The 21,858-nt window shown below is 37.5% G+C and overlaps 1 protein-coding gene across 4 annotated transcripts in view; it reads left to right on the top strand.

Moving 5' to 3' along the window:
- MAP3K13 (mitogen-activated protein kinase kinase kinase 13) overlaps positions 1-21,858 on the top strand; it is a 144,411-nt gene that overhangs the window by 73,712 nt on the left and 48,841 nt on the right. The window lies entirely within an intron of this gene.

Genomic DNA, 21,858 nt, shown 5'->3' with positions numbered 1-21,858 from the left:
GTCTGGCTGGGAACAATTCAGGAGCCAGTTGTCAAAAGAAACTAACTTTATTTTTAGAACTACAAACACCAAACAAAACAGCTCCTCAGGAAAAAACCCTCAGAGCCCAACTGCCACCACCGGCTTCCACAGCCTCTCACCCACACAAGCCTCACCACCTCCCACAATCCTCCTGCTCTTGAGGCCGATTGGCTGGGTTGCATGGGCGGAGCCAAAGAAGTCCCCCAATGAGCAGCTCGGTGGATGAGCCAATCAGCTAGATGTTGCTGGGGCCACTGTGAGCCAATCATCAGCTGGCAGTCTGAAGGGCTGGGAAACAGCCCAATGAACATCACCTCAGAGGAGCCAATCAGCTAGATGTTGCTGGGGCCGCTGTGAACCAATCATCAGCCGGCAGCTGGAAGTTTGCTGGGGCACCTTTGGCTGTGGCTCTCAACATCTCCCCCTCTCTGTTTAAACAACAAGCATGTGGCTTGGGGACCGTGCCTGCCTTAGGTTGTCCAATACTACATATGGTCATTACCCGTCTTCGGATGAGCTGACCTCAGGGCTCATCCTCATACCTGTCTTAGGTTGATACCATTGTAACTGGATCTTACCCGTCATTGACTACCGGTCCAGTATACAGCCACACCTGTGGAGAGGTCTTTGTCATGACAAGCAGAAGGGAGGAAGATACACCAAGCCAATTGATGGCTCTTGTTGGAAAAATTGTACCACCGATGACATCATCAGCAAAAATACCCCAACACTACCACAAGTCGCTGCACCAACAGATAATTCACAATGCATACAAGTGAGTTCACAATGCATACAAGTGACACATAGTTTAGGCAAGTTCTGCAAGCAGTTCATTGATGACTATTGCAGAAACTGTAGATTAGTTTTATCTTTGTCTTCACCGGCACTGGGATGAAGATAGGAATTCTGGCAATAATGGCTAAAGAAAAAATTATGTAACATTCCAGAAGGCACTAAAAGAAAACAATTTTCTTAACAATTTACATTATCTTGAAGAGAATTATTAAATATAATGAAAAGGAAAGGTGAGAATTATTAAATATAATGAAAAGGAAAGGTGAAAGTAAACAAACAGATCTGTTAACCTCCTTTTTTGTTTACATATTAAAACAATCCTTAACAGTTATTTACCCAATTTAAATTAAACCATTTAAATCACGTGAATAAAAAAAAATATTTGGATCCATTTTTTCATGAGCGCTCATCATATATGATATATGGACATACGTACATTCAAACATATAACACAAAACACAAGTGTGCACACATAATATAATACATATAACACATAACATAATAGGAAAGGCCTTATAACTTTTTACAGGTGAAACCTCATTGCAATGTTTAAAAACTCTATAGTCAAAAAAAAAATAGAACTGATCAGCAAAACTTAACCTAGGTCTGTATGAGCTCAAAAAACAAAATAGAACTTCATGATATGGCAAAGGGCAATAATAAAATAGATATTGAAAAAAGCATCCTGGTTCTGTCGCAGATGTAAGGATAGCCAAATTGGAGTTTTGGATATCAGCTGTTATGGATTTGAGCCAAATCATCTTATTTTGGTCTGTAGAAATTGCTTTAGTTAATCTCTCTGGAATCCAAATCGGCTGCTGTTCTTCCTGTGGAAACACACAAACAGACCCCCGACTCCAGACAATTACTGGGTCAGGACCTTTCCATTGTCCTGTTAGAATATCTTTCCAAAGTACCCTGGGCTTATGTACATTTTTTGGACACATATGCCTTTCTGCAGCACTAAGTCCTGATGAATCCAAATTTAAAAAGTTTAGAGTAAAAAGGGTTATTTTAAGTTTATCTTTGGGGAATATATACCCCTTCCCAATTCCGTCTTTTTGCTTTAATAAGTACATTTTAATAGTTTGATGAGCTCTTTCAACTATGCCTTGTCCCTGTGGATTGTATGGGATTCCTGTTATATGAGTAATGCCAAATGATGAGCAAGATTGTTTAAAAGAGGTAGAAGTATAACCAGGGGCATTATCTGTTTTTAACTGTTTTGGAACTCCCACAGTGGCAAACTTTTGTAAGCAATGAGCTATAACATCTTTAGTTTTTTCTCCGGCATGAAGGGAGCCCATCAAAAATCCAGAAGAAGTATCAACTGTAACATGCAAATATTTTAATTTTCCAAATTCTGGCAAATGTGTGACGTCCATCTGCCAAATATGGTTAGGTATCAATCCTCTAGGATTGACTCCAAGATTAACTTGTGGTAAAAAGGTCACACAATTTTGACATTGTTTTATTATTTGTCTAGCTTGTTTCTTAGTTATTTTAAAACGCTTTTGTAAAGTATTAGCATTGACATGGAACCTTTTATGAAAATTTATAGCTTCTTCTAGTGTAGAGAAAATATGTATGTCATGTGTAGTTTTATCTGCTAAATCATTGCCCAAACTAAGGGCTCCAGGCAATCCTGTATGTGCCCTGATTTGTCCTATAAAGAATGGATCTTTTCTGTCCCAGATTAAACTTTGTATAGTGGAAAACAAAGAGAAAACAGTAGAAGAAGGTGAAATCCTACCAGCATCTTCAAGGGATACTATAGCATTAACTATATACTGACTATCAGAAAATAAATTAAATACAGAATCTTTAAACATCACAAAAGCTTGTAATACTGCATTAAGCTCTACCTTTTGAGCTGATTGTTTGGGTACTAAAAATGTAAAAGTTTGATCAGGTGTAACTATTGCTGCTGTGCCATTATTTGACCCATCAGTGAATACATTTGGAGCATTCATGATAGGTGTTTTTCTTGTCATTTTTGGAAAGATTACAGGATGCAATGACCAAAAAGACAATAAAGGATTAGATGGTGAGTGGTTATCAAATGAAACATTAGATTTGCACATGATTATTGCCCAAGTATTTAACTCATTAGCTAATTCATCAATTTGATTCATAGTATATGGAGTAATAATTTTATTGGGAGAAATTCCAAAAACTCCCTTTGCTGTTTTTATTCCTTTGAGTATTAATTGTCCTACAGCCTCAGGATACCTAGTAAGAATAGTGTTAGGAGAATAAGATAAATGTATCCATAATAATGGACCTTCTTGCCAAAATACTCCTGTAGGAATATTTTTTGTTGGTAGTACAATAAATAATAAAGGCAAACTTATATCAATTCTATCCAAATGCATATTTTCCATATATGTTTCAATGATTTTTAATGCCTTTCTTGCTTCAGGTGTTAACATTCGGGGTGAATTTGGATCTGATGGACCTTTTAGGATATCAAATAAAGGTCCCAACTCTCCTGTTGGTATACCTAGATAAGGCCTTATCCAATTTATGTCTCCTAATGACTTTTGAAAGTCATTAAGTGATTTGAGTTGATCTACTGGTACTTGAATTTTTGGTGGACGGACCATGGTTGAGGATAATAGAACTCCTAAATAATTTATTGGAAAATTTAATTGTACTTTATCTATTGCTATCTCTAGATTATAATTTTTTAATAAGTTTGTAAGTGTGGCATAACATTCTAGCAATGTGTTTTTAGCTTTGTGTGCTAATAATACATCATCCATATAGTGAAATATTTGTAGTTCAGGATTTTGATTTCTAAGTGGCTGGATTACTTTGTTAACATAAATTTGACACATAGTTGGGCTGTTAGCCATCCCTTGAGGGAGTACTTTCCATTCATATCTCTGATCAGGACCTTCATGATTCAGTGCAGGGATAGTAAATGCAAAATGTGGACTATCCTCAGGATGAATTGGAATTGAAAAAAAAAAAACAATCTTTAATATCTATAACTAAAACATAACCAAGTTTTTGGCAAAGCAGACAATTGAGGAATCCCCAATTGAGAAGGTCCCATAATGACCATTTCACTATTAATGGCTCTTAAATCTTGCAATAATCTCCATTTACCAGATTTCTTTTTGATGACAAAAATGGGAGTATTATGGGGAGATACAGAAGGTTGTATATGTCCTTCTGCTAATTGTTGTTTGACCAGATCATGGGCTACTTGTATCTTTTCTTTAGTCAAGGGCCACTGAGGAACCCATACTGGTCTTTCTGATTTCCATGTAATTTTTATTGTCTCAGTGGCCCTTTGTGAAAATCCAACCCATGTCTGTCTGTTCCTTGATCTATTTGTATTGGTGCTGCTATACCTTGTTCTTGTTTTTCTAATCTTTTTCCTTTCCTAAAACCTTGTCTAGCCATAATAGTGGGTTCATTTTGATTGATATTATTTGTTAATGTCAAACCTAATTGATCTAAGACATCTCGTCCCCATAAATTTACGGGAAGATGATCCAATACATATGGCTGTATAGTTCCTTCACATCCTTCAGGATCCTTCCAATCTAATACCATTACACTTCTATGGGGATTAGTCGCCACTCCTAGGCCTCGAAGCGTTTGAGTGGCTTGTTGTAATGGCCAATGTTTTGGCCATTCTTGACGAGAGATGATGCTAAGGTCTGCACCTGTATCCAGTAGCCCATTAAATTCATGTCCTTGAATATTTAGTTTTAGCATGGGGCGAGAATCTAGATTTAAAGAAAGCATAGCCCAATCTACACCTGTGGAGCCTAATCCCTTGGAACCTCTTTCTACAGCACGACTGGAAAATTTATCATGTAGGCTTGGTATTATTAGTTACTGTGCTATTCTATCTCCTGGTGAAATTACTGATATACCCTTTGGAGAACTGGCTATAATTTTTATTTCACCTTCATAATCGGGATCAATTACCCCAGGACTTATCAAAAGTCCTTTTAGAGTAGAAGAGCTGCGTCCCAATAATAAGCCTACTGTTCCTTTGGGAAGAGGTCCTTTTACCCCTGTGGGAATGATTTGAACTCCCATCTCTGGAGTTAGTACTGATCTGGCAGAGGCGCAGATGTCCAACCCTGCGCTCCCTCTGGTTTGTCTGATGAGGGATCTGATGGACAATGTGTCCTGGTCACTACCCTGATGGGGTTGCTGGGTTCCTCCAGTGCTCCGTATATTTGTGGTTTGGGGCCCTGGAGCATTGGGGCCCCCTGTCCATTTTTTGGCAACGGAGCCCGATGCCTTTGTCCACGATATTGTGGATAAACACCTTGTCCTTATTCGTTTTTTGATAATGGAGTACCCTCTATGATGGTTTGAGAATGGCATTCATTAGCCCAATGTAATGGAGTACCCTCTATGGTGGTTTGAGAACGGCATTCATTAGCCCAATGTCTCCCTCTACGGCATCGTGGGCAAATACCCGGTATTCTACTCCTTTGATACCTAGTTTTGTTAAACCCTCCTCCTATGGGGCAATTCCTTTTAAAATGTCCTGTTTGTTGACAATTGTAGCATGTTCTTGGCCTGGTATATAAAGCCTGTTTTACTGCAGCTGCCACAATTTGCCCTTGTTCATTAATGTCTCTGGCATCTAAAGCCTGTTTTACTGCAGCTGCCATGACTTGCTCTTGTTCATTAATGTCTCTACATAATTTAATATATGTGTTTAAATCTTCCTGTTTCCATGGTCTAATGATATCTCTGCACCAACGATTCGCTTGGTCATAAGCCAGTTGTTTTATTAATGGCATTGCTTGTTCTGTATTCCCAAAAATTCTGGTAGCTGTTTGAATAAGCCTATCTACAAATTCAGCATAAGGTTCATTAGCTCCTTGTATTACCTTAGATAATTGACCTTGTAAACCTCCATGTCCTTGTAAAGTCTTCCATGCCCTAATCGCCTCTGCAGCAATTTGTGAGTATATGCCAGGATCATATGCAATTTGTTGCTGCTGATCCTCATAAGGTCCCTTTCCTAACAACATATCTAGATTTCTCTGAGGATAACCAGCTGCTGCATTTCGCCTAGCTGTCTCCTTGCAAAATTCCTCATTGGCAACCTTCCATAACAGGTATTGACCTCCATTTAGCACAGCTTTCCACATTTTAGCTCAATCTGCTGGTGTCATGTTCAAGTTGTTAATGGATTCGACCAAGCTTACAGTGAAGGGTGCTTGAGGACCATAGGTTGTTACAGCCTCTTTTAGCTCCTTCACTGTTTTGAAATTTAAACCCTGGTAAATTCGCTGTCCTCCTACCTCAAATACAGGGCATGTTAATACTTGAGATCCTGTCTCAGGATCCCAACTATCAACTGCGGGGGTTGGGAGCCTCCTAGCATATGGAGGTGGTGCTGTTGATTGGACACTTATGCCCTCTGGTGATAGAATGCTGTTAGTAGCAGTCTCCTGTAGAGGTGGTGCTGTTGGTTGGACACTTACGCTCTCTGATAGAAAGGTGTTATTAGCAGTCTCCTGTTGTAACTTTTCCCCTGATGGCTTTTTCTGCTCTAAACTTCCTTCCTCTGTCTCACTAGCTCGAAAGACCTTCTCTTTTACTTGAATCTTTTCCTCTTTCTGACTAATTTGAGAGACCTTCTCTTTTACTTGAATCAATATGTCTTCTCCTTCCTCTACCTTTGTCTGAATTGAAGGCTTTGGACTAAGCAAACCAGATACGAACGTCCACAATGGCAATGTGCCAACTGGCAGAGTCCCTGGGTTGTTCTTTTCTATTCTTTTTAAATCTTCACCATGATGGTCCCACTGTGATATATTTAACAACTCCTCCTTAAAAAGCCATGGGCTACATTTTTGTATTGTATCAACGTATGCCCTGACTGCTCTTGATTTTACTGGGATGCCTCCTTCCTCTAACAATTTACTTAACAGTCTTTCAGTTTGTTTTTTACTAATTGCTGATCCCGTATTTCTACTATAATACAACCCAACAAGATAACACCAAACAAAACCGAGACAGAATGAAATAAAATTGGAACAAAAATTCATTATATCAGCCTTTCTATGCTCCTGAAATGTGCATCCATCCTTTCTCCCTATCTGTTCCTCAGACGCAAATAGTTTTTCCTCAGATGTGAGCGGTTTTTCTTCCGTCTCACTCATCTCCAGGGACAGGCAACTTAAAACAAAAATGAAGCAAAACAAAAGAGGAAACTTAGAATGGCTACCCATCCTCTCGCCCTGCCCTCAGGGGCAAGCAGTTTACTTACCCTTAGTCGCTCCCCGTGCGAGCCACCAAATGCCGCAGTCTGGCTGGGCACAATTCAGGAGCCAGTTGTCAAAAGAAACTAACTTTATTTTTAGAACTACAAACACCAAACAAAACAGCTCCTCAGGAAAAAACCCTCAGAGCCCAACTGCCACCACCGGCTTCCACAAGCCTCTCACCCACACAAGCCTCACCACCTCCCACAATCCTCCTGCTCTTGAGGCCGATTGGCTGGGTTGCATGGGCGAAGCCAAAGAAGTCCCCCAATGAGCAGCTCCGTGGAGGAGCCAATCAGCTGGATGTTGCTGGGGCCGCTGTGAGCCAATCATCAGCTGGCAGTCTGAAGGGCAGGGAAACAGCCCAATGAACATCACCGCAGAGGATCCTTACACATTCTAGAATGAGCATATTTTAAAATTACCCACTTGCTTTCATCCTAATTAAAATCTTGTCTCAAGGTCAGATGTGAGTCAACTCCATATTTTTCTGATTTAGACCTTTCTTAGTGGAATCCTTTATCGTTTTGATAGTAGAATGTGGTTAAGGGCTCGGGTTTAGGCTTGGGCTTGGGTCAGGCTCTGGACCTTGAGTGGAACTGGGTTCAACTCCTATATTCACCACTTAGTAGCTGCCAGTGAGTTATTTAAATTTTCTCCATGCTCCAGTTTTTTCATCATTTGTTACCAGGGGTAATAACTATACCTTTCTCAAAGGGTTAATGTCAGGGTTGAAGAAGTTAACATACAGAAAGTGTTAGGGCAGGGGTGACACGTAATCTCAGTAAATTTAGCTGTTGTCAATATATTGTTTATCACATTGCTATGTGTTTGTGTAAAGTTCTGTTAACCAAAAAGTTAATTTATGATGTTATCTCTGGTCCTTTACTAAGTGCTGGGGCTGAATAGGGAAGAAAAAAAAGAAGCAAAAGATCCCAAGATTGATACTTGATTCTCTAGTAAACTCACCAATTTATGAGAATTAGAAGTTTCTCCTGAAAAATAAGAAGTCATGGCCCATTCACTGCTCCTTTTCCAATCTGAACAATCTATAATTCTAGCATTCTTATGCAAAACCAGAAGCTATGAAAGGGTGGCAGAAGGACCCTGATGGCACTTTGCCTGCCAAGTACATGCAGGACTAGGAACAGTGTATAGAACATAGTTTTGAGAGAACTTCCAAATATTTCATTGAAGTCTGTTACCAACCCTGTTCAGTAGCTCTATATGTCAAACTGGCAATGATATAATAAAGTATAAAACACGTGCAGAATGTGTTTTATTCATATCCCTATTTCAGTTATATTTTACTGTTCAACTAAACAATCCAAACACTGACAAGAAAATTGATGGGAAATGAGAACTTTCATAATATAATTTCATTTTTAAAGTTTTTCCCTCCTCTGTCACTTTCTCAGAGTCATAAAATTCCGACAGCAAAGCTAGCCGTTCTTGATAAGCAGCACATTCGCTGTCACCTCCCTAGAGCCAGCATCTATTTTAATAACAACAGCCCACATCAGAATGCCACTTAATAGCTTGAAAAGCACTTTCATGTCTATGATCTCATTTAATACACAAAGCCTTTGAGGAAAGTTGTCCCCATTTTTCAGAACCCCTGTGTAGCAAGCTGTTTCCACTATAAATATTTAATCATAATATGAATATCATTTAGGTTTCATTGATAAAAATGCTTTTTCAGCATACTACATGTATTGAGACACGTGAATGACCCAAATGTAATAAATTGTAATTCCTGTATTTAGAGGGGAAAAGATTCCTCAAACTTCAGCCCAGGCAGGAAGAACAAATTATTCAATGGTAGCCAGTATCTATATAGCCTTTGACTGACACCAGAGTTAGTTTTCTCACCAAACCAAAAAGTCCGAAAGCCAGAGGCAGGCCTCCTGTAGCAGGGACTCAGCTCTACAAGTTGCATTTCTAGCTTTGGCCAGGCAGGACGTCTCTGCCTTTAGCAGCAGGCTCTCTCCACTGATGTGATACTTAAGATAGATTCCACTTTATTCTGTCCTTCTCATGCACCCTGTTCTGTGCCTCTGGAGGCTGACACACGTGGAGTGCCTCAGTGCGCTTCTTTGCCCTCGGGTTTTCTAATGGGACCATTGTTCAACTAATGGGAAGTACCTGCAGAATCTCAGAGGACAGGAAGAACGTGAAGTTAGGCTTCAATATAAATTTCTCTGGCTCCCTCCTTCTCAGGTCACCACACTTTGGTTTCAGCACTCTACCAAAGGCCACAGTTCTTGTTGAATGGCCTTCTGTAGCTATGCAATCATTCTTTCCCTTGCTGGTTAACAGCCTCCTGGTTGTTGTTAACTCTAGGGCACATAGGGCACAGCGCCATCCCTGTTGCTTCTCCTGCCCACTCCTTTGTAAGTAGTCTCTTATTTTATTAAATTCTCCTTTGTCCCATTTTAGTGTGCCATCTGTTTATTTCCAGGACCTGGACTCATACAGTAACTTAAGTGACAGTACCTACTTCTCATGCTCATGCATCATATAGACAGTATTTGACAAGACTTCAGAAAAATGATTATGTGAAGTTCAAAAGTTTCCTTCAGCTTAATCCCTAGGATATTTGGAATATAAATTATTCTGTAATTAGATTCTGTTTATTTTTTTCTTTAGCAACACACTTCATCTACAAAGAGAGAAATATGTGACCTAATAAGTAATTATAGTTATATATTAATGTGACATTTATTAGAAGTAATTATTAAATAGGTTCTTATTTTCATCATCAAATTACTAACGTGCCTACTTCTACTATCTCCCAGTTAGAGAGATTACCTATTCTTTCAATATCTATAGTTCTTCAAATTATTATTATTTTAAACCAGATAAGACATAGAGACTATTAGAAAAGTCAGAATGGTCTGAAAGCCTGGGGTCAGAGAGTAGTGGAATAGTGACACTGAATCCTTCATTTCTTATTTCTTAACTGCTTGGAGGTAAATGGTCTTTTCATTAAAAAAAAAAAAAGGAAATAACCATTCTTTGGGGCCACTGTAAGATTGCTATTTTTCCATAGTTATATCCCTAAAATGACCAAGGACAAATTTATTTTAAAATTTATGTTCTCATTTGAGCTATTCTTTTAATTATATAGATTATAGTAAAGCATATATGTTCTCATTTTAGAAACAAATGTTTATTAATTAAAATATAACTAGCAAATTTTATTGCGTGCTTGCTCTGTAGTGGTAATAGGTTAAATAATCTGCAAGTAATATCTCACTTAATGCTTATTACAACGCTCTAAGGAAACAAACCAAGCTAAGTAACTTGCCTGTGACAGAATCAGTATGAGGGCCCAGGAAGTTTGAATTTAGAATTCACACATTTTACAACAATGATAAATTTGTCGTCTAAGGATATTTTTGAAAAGATTTTTCTAACTTGGAAGGAGTTGCTATTATACAGAGTTCTGTAGGCCTAGAGCCACAGAAAACTTCTTAGACTTTTTCTTGAGGGTCTTCTTCAGAAAAGTAAAAGTAAGCTGCCAGAAGACAGAGTAACACTGACAGGAAGGTGGTGACACAAGCATAGAAGAAGGCTGTGTCCAGAAGTCAGGCAGGCTTCATGTGTTGATAGCATGGTGCAGAAACCTGCAGATCTCTAGGGAAAAATTCCAAAATCGCCCCTGAGGACGCAACTCTGAAATGATTCTCTTTTGTTCACATCGATCTTTTGTTTAAAGTATAAGTGGTGTTTTCCTAGAGATATTTTTTTAAATCGATAAAATCATCTCCTAATTTAATATAGCAATGTTAAAAACATGGGAATTAATTTTTTCTCCTCCCAAATAACAGAACTGTACAGTATAAATATTCTTTCAAATATTGCAGCTGTATTGAATTTTCCTTCTTTTTCGAAATTTATTAAAGCCTGGAATGTAAAAATAATTTCTATAATTAAAGACAAAGGAAATTCAATATGAAAAAGAAGTTACATATTTTTGAGGTTTCTCTCTCCTGTTCATATTATTTTTGCCTTTTGACCTTGTATCTAACTGCTTATTGATTTTTTTATGTGTTCTCATTTGTAATTTTAAATGAATGTTACAAGCTTAATCTATGTATTGATCTATTCCACTCCTTCATTCTCTAATCTTTTTACTTTCTTTAAGAAACTCTTGTCTTCCCTGGCCCTTCTTTTTATTCCCTTTGATTTTACATATATGTTGAACATGCTGACATGTATTGGTTTATTCTAGCTTTTCTGTTAAAGACTTAGATGACTAACATATTGAGAGTTCACTCTATACCAGGTGTGATACAGTATTATCTCCTATAATCATCCAGTATTATCTCCTATTATCTCCTACTCTCTGAGGTGGATTCTATGCTTATCACTTGTTATGGATTGCAAAATTGAAGTTTAGACAAGAGAGTTAAGGTCAAGTTAATGATTAGGATTTCAATCCACATTTATCTTCCTCCGGTGCCTTCCCTCTTATGCCCTTACAATATGACTGTCAAGATGAGGTACATGGGTCTGAATATATTTTATTGATTGCAAAACAAAATTAAAATGTTCATTTAGCCCGAACTTTCAAAAATACTTTTAATTTTGAAAAATAATGTTTAAATAATTTCAATTGTTATTTCAATCCTTGTTGTCCTAAACTATTTATCATAGAATTCCATAAAAAGAGGGAAAAATCATAAAATAACAGGAAATGAAAAGAAAGGAACTAGAATTTATTATTTAATGTATACTTGATGCTTTTGTCAAGGCCCAACCCAAGTTCACAGTTCTATATATTTATTACTCCTTTTTTTTAAATTAGAGTATTTCTCTACCTTCTGCTTTTGCGTGAATGACTATCTTGCTCACAGCTACCAAAGGTAATTCTTTATAAAAGGTTATTTGGTGGATCCTAAATGCAGGAGTTTTAGTGCCTTAACATGTAATTCATTTGGACCTTAGGACTTGGAATTAATCATATGTTCTTATTATATCATCACCCATTTTAAATTTCGGTTCTTTTAGTCATGATTGCTCTACCTTTTATATTTTGAATATGATTCTCACTAGAAAAGGTAAACACAAAGAGAAGCTGTGAACTTTTATTTCCTTATTATCATCTGTTTGAATTCATTTTTTGTTTTGAATTTATAATTATTCTTGTTGACAGCATATACTGACAATGATTTCCTGACAATGTTCTTAACTTCATATCATTTTTCATTTCTGCAAATGTAGAAAAGTTGGCTTATTAATTTAAATGTTTAAAGCAACAAAAATTTGGATTGAAATTTCTGATTAAACAAATAATGCATGCTAATTATAGAAATTTTAGGGACATATTCGGAACCACTGTTGAGGTTTTTTGTTGTTGTTGTTTTGTTTTGCTTTGTTTTTTTTTTTGTTTGTTTTGTTTTTGGGTTTTGGGTTTGTTTTTTTTTTTTTTGTGTGTGTGTGTGTGTGTGTGTGTGTGTAGTACTGGGGATTGAACCCAGGAGATTGATAGACATTTCTGTATTTTGATGAATTTACAGACTATAGCTCTGAAAATAAAGCATCTTATTCATTTTAAACCGACTATAATACTGGCCAAATTATATTGTTATATTGTACACATGTACTAATGTGTAACAACAAATCCCATCATTATGTACAACTATAATGCACCAATAAAAATATGTGGAGGAAAAAGAACCTACCATATACAAGTTCAAGGCCAACCTCGGCAACTTAGTGATACCCTGTCTCAAAATAAAATTAAAAAACAGCTGGGAATATAGCTCAGAGGTACAGCATCTCTGGGATAAATTCCTAGTTTTAACAAAAAATCTACTGTAAATTTATTTTAACTTCAATCACAGTTATAGATCTGATATGCAGAAGTAATCCATCACCATGGAGGATTTGTCCTTTTGTAATTTTTATTTTTTGCTGACTCCAACGTACAGATGCTCCTCAATTCACTATAGGATTATATCCCTATAAACTCCTGAAGTATCAAAGTGCATTTAATATACCTAACCTGACAAACATCATAACTTGTGGTCACATGGTTGATTGGGATCTGCAGTTTACTGAGGCTGCCCAGCATCTTGAGAGAATGTCATACCACATATCACTAGTCCAGAAAAAGATCAAAATTCAAAATACAATATCTACTGAATGTGTATTGCTTTTGCACCATTATAGAAAAAGAATAAGCAAGCTAAGACATTGTAAGTTAGAGACCATTTATACATTGATATTATTAAGCGTTCATAGTCTTTACCAAAAATATAAACACATGGTAAGCAATGAATCAATATTTTTGAATTCCTGATTATTGAATATAGCATTATTAAGAAGATGGAATGAGATAGTAGGTCAGTGGGTTTGGTTGATGTGAAGTTAGTTATCATTGCCCTTTCAAAAAGAAGTCTAACATATGGTTCTGTTAAGACAGCAAGTGGGGTAAAGGCACAATTGTAGGCCATTCTATTTATCTGATTTGAAATTTCATAGTTACATTGTGTAACTCCATTTGAAAAAGCTATATAACTTTTTAAAGTTCAAACCAAGATCTGGGTGACAGACTTCTATGCTAGAAAGTTCATTTTTTTATTACTATAAATAAATAACTTCATCCCAGTTTTAAAATAGGATTGATTACCCCTTATAGCAGAAATTCCCTTTATCCTCTCAAGTCTGGTATATGAATTTTAGAGAAGTGACCAGAAAGTTAAGATGGCAATAGTACATTTATCTAAGAAATAGGTAAGAAAAAGCAAGAGAAGATCAGCTGGGAAAAGTTCATCATCAGTCACTACATCTCATAAAAATAATGCTTAATTTAAAATTCTATTCAATTTTAGTCACACTGAAAACTGTATTTGTGGTGTTCAACTTTCCAAAATATTTGATTTACTTTTATTTATGATATAAAATTCAAATTACGACCATTATCTTCAATTAGCAACATGGGGAAATTTGTATAATAAAACCTGAGACTTTGAGGACCATGTGCCCAGACTGCCCCATCCATTCCTTTTTCTGTGCTGCATCCTGAGATCATGGCACAAATCCAAGGTAATTTCCAGAAATTGGCAAGGCTCTGCCAAATGCACAGCTGCTGCTGTCTCCAACCCTTGCCTACTAATTTTGCATAAACCACTTCCTCCTCTTGAGGCCAAGAAATTCGAAGGGCAGGGGAAGTGTGCCTCCAGGGAAGATACGGAGCTTCACTTTGTGCTCCCTGTAGACCCAGAACCTGTCACAAGGGTAGCAGCAGAGGTATCACCTTGGTTCATCTATGGGTTTCTCATAGCAAGTCCTACTGAGAAAGCTGACATTCTAACCTTGCCCTTTACCTCTCTGACAGTCCTTATTTTTTTCCATTTAACTCTCAATGTTTCAAAATCTTGCCTCATTTCCTTTCCTTCTAATAACTACTAGCAATGATTTCTCATTTTGTTAGTCAGCTTTGTGTCACTGGGACCAAAATACATGATAAGAACAACTTAGTGAAAGGAAGGCTCAGAGATTTGGTTCATGATTGACCAACTTCCTTGGCCTAAGGTGAGACAGAAGGGTAGCAGCAGAAATATCACCTTGGTTCATCTATGGGCTTCTCATAGTAAATCCTACTGAGGCAGAGGAAAACTGCTTACCTGGTGTCAGCTGGGAAGGAGGGGGAGAGAGAAAAAAAAAAGAGAGGGGGGTGGGTCATGGGCAGATGCACTCCTCCAAGACATGCCCCCAGTGACCCACCTCCTCCAGTCACACATGCCTGCCGGCAGTCACCCCCAGTTAGTCTCTTCAAACTTGGATGGACTGCTGAGGCTACACTCTCATATTCCTTCACTCACACAAGAGCTGTGGGGAGACACCTCATAGCCAAACCATAACACTCATGAATTCAAAGAAGAATGGTCAGTTGCCCTGAGGGTATCTGAACCAAACTGGGTCAGGGAGAGAGGAGCTAAGAGAGCAAAAGGCAGCCCGATTCGGGCCTCCTGCATTCCCTCTGCTTCCACTTGCCAGGTTCTTCACCGAGCAGTGGCAGCATGTGGGTGTACATACAAACACAGGTAAAATTTAGATATTTTTATCCTCCTACACTCTTCTTAAATGTAGAGTCAGTTCTGATCATATTTGAATATAGTCATGGTGATGATTTTTCTTTCCCCTTGTTCTTGTGCCTCTCAATTTTTCTGCCTTTCTTGGTTCACGTTGGACTTGATATTCCTGGTGAATATCATGAGGAAATGAATAACACGAGGAAAGCCTATCTGGCTGAGCATCTTTACACACACCTTGAGATGGACCTAACCTCTGCCCACCCAGAGGAGTGCTGAATCCCAATAGTAGCAATCTCTACTGCTCTGTGGAGAGGTGCAGGGATGTTCTAGGATGTTCTGGGTGCTTGTGTTTGGGAGTAGCTTTAGAACATCTAAAATAGCACTGGGTTTTTTATTTGTTTGTTTTTGTGGTGCTGGGGATTAAACCCTGGGCCTCTTCTATAGGGAAGCATCTACCACAGAGCCACACCCCAGGCCTAGAATAACACTCTGAATTCCTATTGTTTCTGTCATCAGTGGTCATGGTATCTCGCTATTTGTTTCTCTTTGCTTAACAAACACCCAGGTTAGTAGAAGGGGTTAGGTTGAGGAAAGAGAATTTGTCCTAGCTCTGCCACCACTTAACTGTTAGTTTGAGCAAATCAGCAATTTGAGATTTGATTTTCATGTAAAACAAGTGGGGTGAACTATATGAATGTTCTGCTTTACCTTGCTCTCTTAAATATCAAACTGCATGTGATTATGGTGATTAGAGTCATTCCCCGTTCCCATGGGATAAGTCCACTTCACACCTACCCTTACCCTCCTAGAAATGAGAAGAGATTATGAAACAAAAGTGTATGTACTCCTTGCAATATGATGAAACTCAAAAACAGAAAGAAAAAAAATGGAAATTTACCAGGAATTAATATGAAGACTTGTAGTTTGATTTAAAAAAAAATAAATTATACAAATAGATATTTGACTGAAATTCACATCTACATTTGGGGACTTGCATGATTCTCCAATTTAATGTAAGCCAATAGCCTAATGTATGTCCTGACCTATCTAGGATAGGCAGGAGTCCCGGTGGCAAAGCAGACTGGAAATAACTGCTGAGGCAGTGGCCAGTCAGATAGTATGAAGTCAGCAGTCTTAGAAGAGACAAGGCAGCGCAAGGTCAGAAAGGTCAAAGACAAGAGACAGCCCAAGGTTGTGACTGGTGACAGCAAGAAAACAAAACGAGGAGATCTGTAATGTCAAAGCTTAGAATTGAGCACCAAGAAACAAGTGGGGAGGAGGCTGTAGGGAGAATGGAGGTCAGTTAGCCAACTCTCCTGCTGAAAAAAGGCTTCCAACTTTTGTTTCTTTTTTTCTTTTTCTTCCAACCTTATTTTCCTAGGCAGCTTCCCAACACCTAGATTTCTCCATGCCCTAGAATTTAAATTCCTCTTAACCTAACCTCATCCAGTTAAAGTGATCTCTCTAAATGTGTTTAATAGGAAGAATCACCTGCATCGGATCAAAAACTCTCCAAGCCCATGTGTGGAGGCCGGGGTTCCTTTTGTTCTGCCCTGCTCCTCATCCTTAGTCGCTATTTCATTATTTCTGGGTCATCTGCCCTCTCACACATGCTCTGGTCATTCCTGCTTCCCTGCCTCTACTAATGCTTCTTCCTCCCTGATTTCCTTCCCTTTATCACATGTGGTCTCCAGAGGTTCATCTCAAGTCCTACCTCTCTCATTTATCCTGTGATAGCTACTCCTGCCCTCATTATCGTCTTCCTTCCCTCCCAGTTCTGTATAACAGAATATGGTTCATTCATCATGGAGAGAGGGGAATGATTCCCTTAATGTAATTAATGACTCCTCAAGTGGTTTGTGAACTTTGAAAGGATAGAAAAGTTTCCAGAGACAGCATGGTACAGAAGAGAGTGGGGTTAGGAAAAATAATCTGATTTTTCAGGGCTGACTCTACGATCTTTATTTAGCATATACCTCTCTCCAGGCCTTATTTTCCTTCTGTGAAAAATGAGGATTTATGATTTCATGCTCTGAGTTTCTTTCACAGGTGATCAAATGTTTATGTCCAATGACTACAGGCAACCTCATTTTTTAACTTATTAAGAACTCTAATATAAAGTGAAGGATTATCATAAGAAGTTCCATCATGTTATTTAAAAAAGGCAAGGGGATTTGGGAACCTGAATTTTGAGATGGATTTTAATTCATGCTCCACCATTTAATATATTGCCTTATAAAATTTTCTTACTTCTCTTGCAAAATGTGAATGTCAGTATGATAAGGATTATGATGATAGAGCTGGCTTATATGCCAGTTTGTAGGAGCCAATTGTCAAATATTTAGAAACTTTGTAAGCAAGATGTTAAACCACTATTAGCTTAAATCTGCTATGGTGGGAGTATTTATACTGGGGAAATAAGCAAACACTACAAATCAGATGCCTATTGTTTTGGAGAGTTGATTTACCAGTACATAGCTGATAGTGCAAACAGTGCTGTCAATTATAAATCACTCTGTCTTACTTATTATTAAAATTAATAATGGTACTGGGCATGATGGTGCATACCTGTAATCCCAGCATTTTGGGAGGCTGAGGCAGAAGGATTACAAATTCCTTGGTAGCCTCAGTAACTTAGCAAGGCCCTATTTCAAAATTTTAAAAAAATAAATTAATTAAAAGGCTGGGAATGTAGCTCAGTGGTAGAGCACACACCAGGTTCAATCTTCAGTCCCTCCCACCAAAATAGTAATGGTAACCATAATGTTCTGTGTCCATAGAACCTAACCTGATGCATGGAAGTGCTCCAAGTACACTTACCAAATACATCTTTAACTTTTACTATTTAGAAACTTCTGTACCTGAGATAAATGAGCCCTCATCTTTACCTCTTTTTAAATTCTTCTCTACAAAGTCTACTTTTCAAATGAGAAAACATAAATAAAAGCCTATTTTAGTGCATGACACACAGTGGACCTTAATTAAATTCTCTACTTCCTTAACTAAGCTAATTATCTCCTTATTAAACCTTCATTTCTTTTGGTCTTTCATATCTCAGTTATCAACACTGTCCATCTATCCGTATCCCAAATAAGTTACTTGAAAAGGCTTTCTTCCCCTCTCCCCGTTTTTCCATCCTCATGTGTATGATCAATTCCTAACCTTTACCAATTCAACCTCTTAAGTCTGTCCTGTTCTCTTGATTGCCATTGTTACTGCCTTAGTTAGGGCCATCATCATTTTTTTCTTGAACTTCTAACTGAACATTTAGCCTTTCCCTTCAATCCAATTTCCACTTCTGTAGATATAATCTTAATTTATTTTATTTTGGGACCAAATCCCTCACCTACTCAAAACTTATTAATGGCTCTCTATTGCCTGAAGGATAAAATCTTAAAGGTTTAGCTTATCACTCAGCTCCACCATACTCTGACTTTTGCCTATCTTTTCTAAGAGTTGTCTCTTACTGTTCCCCAAACCTATGTGGAATAACCAGTCTTTCTTTCCTAAAGACTCCCTAATTAACCCTCCAACACCCAATTCAAAGCTTCTTCCATGACATCTCTAGATGTATTCCATATATTTTTCTGAGCTCCCATGGCACCTTGAACATACGTTTATACAATGTGTAACCATGTGGCTGTTGTTATTGGTCTTTCCCTCTAGGTTGTAAGCACCAAATGGTAGGAATCTAGCACCATTTGTTAACGCCTAACACCATTGTGCAGCATATAATAGGAGCTCATTAAATGTTTGAATGAATGAGAGTATAGAAGATAGGATATTTTCATTGGTTCACAAACACACGTTATTCATAAATTATAGAAATGGAAAAAAAGGCTTAAAATGTGGGTCTCAATAATGAGGAGGGAAAATAATAAAATGGGAATGGTCTATTTTTATCCATATCCTCAATAGAGGATACTATGGCTCAGGCTAAAATCCAAAACTTTCAATCAAGCCCCTATCTGGCCTTTAAGTCGTTCTCTGTGTACACCAAGTAGCCTGCATTCCAGCAACTCTGGATTTCTCATCTATCCCAGAGTCTTTCATCCCTGCCCTAATTCACACTTTCCCCTGTACCAGTAATGCCTTCTCCCTCTTCTCTCACTCACACCTGAAGAATTCATACACTTCCTTCAAATGAATCAAAAGTTACCATTTTTAAGCACTTTCCCTGAACTATCCCTCCCTCTTCTGTGTTGTCAGAGCACTGAATTCATGAAAAGCACTGCAGTGTCAATCTTTGCCAGTCTTGTCTTTTGGCTTTCAATAAAGTGAAGTCATTTTTATATTCTGGCCTTTAGCGTGTTCTAGGTGCCTAATACAGAGTGAAGGAGCAAATGAATATTATATAGGGAAATGCAAAAAAAAGTAAATTTTTCATAAAATATACTTTGAATGATTTTTTTAATTAAAAACCATACGTGTGTGTGTGTGTGTGTGTGTGTGTGTGTGTGTGTTGCTGAAGATTGACCCAGGCCCTCACATGAAAATTTTAAATCTATTTTTAGTTAACATGTAAACTTTGTACATATCCATGGGGAACCATGTGATGTTTATATATATATATATATATATATATATATATATATATATATATATATATATATACACACACACACACATACACACACACACATTGTATAACACTCAAATCAGGGAAAACCTATCTGTTTGCCCAAACATTTATCAATTTTTTTGTGGAAAAACATTTAAAATCCTTTCTTTTAGATTGTTCAAAATAAAGCCATTATCATTACTTATAGTCACCCTGCTGTGGAATAGAACACCAGAACTTATTTCTCCCTTCTAACTGTAACTTAATAACCTATTGACCAACCTTTCCCCATTGTTCCTCCCCTGTACTTGATCCAATCTCTGGTAACTAGTATTCTATTTTCAACTTCAATCTCTGGTAACTATTCTATTTTCAACTTCTATGAGATCAACTATATTAGATTCCACATGTGAGTGAGTTCATATGGCACTTGTTTTTCTGTACCCGACTTATCATCACTTAACATGATATTCTCTAGTTGCATCCACATTGTCACAAATGACAGGATTTAATCTTTTTTCATAGCTGAATAATATTCCATTATGCAAATGTACCATATTTTCTTTATTCATTCATCCATCAATGGACACTTTGGTTGTTTCCATTTCTTATTAATAGTGCTGCAGTGATAATGGGAGTGCAAGAGATTCCTTAAAATGGTTTTCATTTCCTCTGGATAAATAACCAGTAGTGGTAATGTTGGACCATATAGTAATTCTAATTTTAAAGTTTGGAGAATCTGCTATACTGTTTTTCATAATGGCTCTTCTTATTTACATTCCACTAACAGTTTATAGGGGTTACTTTTTCTTCCACATCCTTGCCAGCACTTATCTTTTGAAGAATAGCCATTCTAACGGGAGTAAGGTGATATCTCTTTGTGGTTTTAATTTGCACTTTAATTTAATTTGCACTTTCCTGATTATTAGTTATGTCAAACATTTTTCCATATACCTGTTGGCCACTTGTATGTCTTTTTTTTTAAAGAGAGAGAGAGAGAGAGAGAGAGAGAGAGAGAGAGAGAATTTTTTAATATTTATTTTTCAGTTTTTGGTGGACACACATCTTTATTTTATTTTTATGTGGTGCTGAGGATCGAACCTAGCGCCCCACGCATGCCAGGCGAGCACGTTACCGCTTGAGCCATATCTCCAGCCCCACTTGTATGTCTTCTTTTGAAAAATGTCTATGGGTCTGTTGCCCATATCAAATCATATTATTTCTTTTTATGCTATTAAGTTCAGTTTCTTATATATTATAGATATTAACACCTTATCAGATGTATAATTTGCAAATATGTTCTCTCATTCTGGAGGTTGACTCTTCATTCTGTTGATTTTTTTTTCCTTTGCTGTGCAAAATATTTTAGTTTAAATCCTGATTGTGTGTTTTTTCATGTGTTTCCTGTACTTTTGGGGTCTTATCCTGCTTTGAACAAATTTAAGTATGATGTTGCATGATCTAGCTGATCTAGAACAAATCTGTTTGAAAGGTTAGATAGCCCCATATTACTCATGTACAGATCAGAAGTAAAGAACACATTTGAAGAGCTGGGGCTTAGTTGTGTTGCTCCAGATTTGGTGCTGTATAATAAAAAACATTGATATCTCAGGAAGTTATTTTGTCATACACAGAAGACATTTGTCTACATGACTTAATGAATGTCTTAGAAAGTAAAGCAGTGCCCTAGTAAGATAAGGCTTTAAAAAACAAGGAGAAAAAAATTAGTTGTAACTTATAGTAACATAAATTATAATAATGTAAGTATATATATACTGATTTCCCTTGTGGAAAAGGAAGTCATTTTATCTGATTAAAAAGATAACAGAGCGGGGCTGGGGATGTGGCTCAAGCGGTAGCGAGCTCGCCTGGCATGCGTGCGGCCCGGGTTCGATCCTCATCAGCACCACATACCAACAAAGATGTTGTGTCGCCGAGAACTAAAAAATAAATAAATAAATAAATTCTCATTCTCTCTCTCTCTCTCTCTCTCTCTCTCTCTCTCTCTCTCTCTCTCCCCCTTTCCTCTCTCTTTAAAAAAAAAAAACTCTCTCCTGCCGGGCCCCGCCCCCCCCAGTCTCTCTTCTCTTCTCTTCTCTCTCTTTCCTCTCTCTCACTTTCCCTCTCACTTTCTCTAAAAAAAATAAAAATAAAAAATAAAAAGATAACAGAGCGAGGT

Source organism: Spermophilus citellus (genome assembly GCF_964194105.1).
Source record: "Spermophilus citellus genome assembly, chromosome: 7".
In the NCBI taxonomy this organism is placed as follows: domain Eukaryota; kingdom Metazoa; phylum Chordata; class Mammalia; order Rodentia; family Sciuridae; genus Spermophilus; species Spermophilus citellus.
Note: the sequence above shows the minus strand (reverse complement) of the source record. Positions and strands in the feature narration are given on the sequence as shown.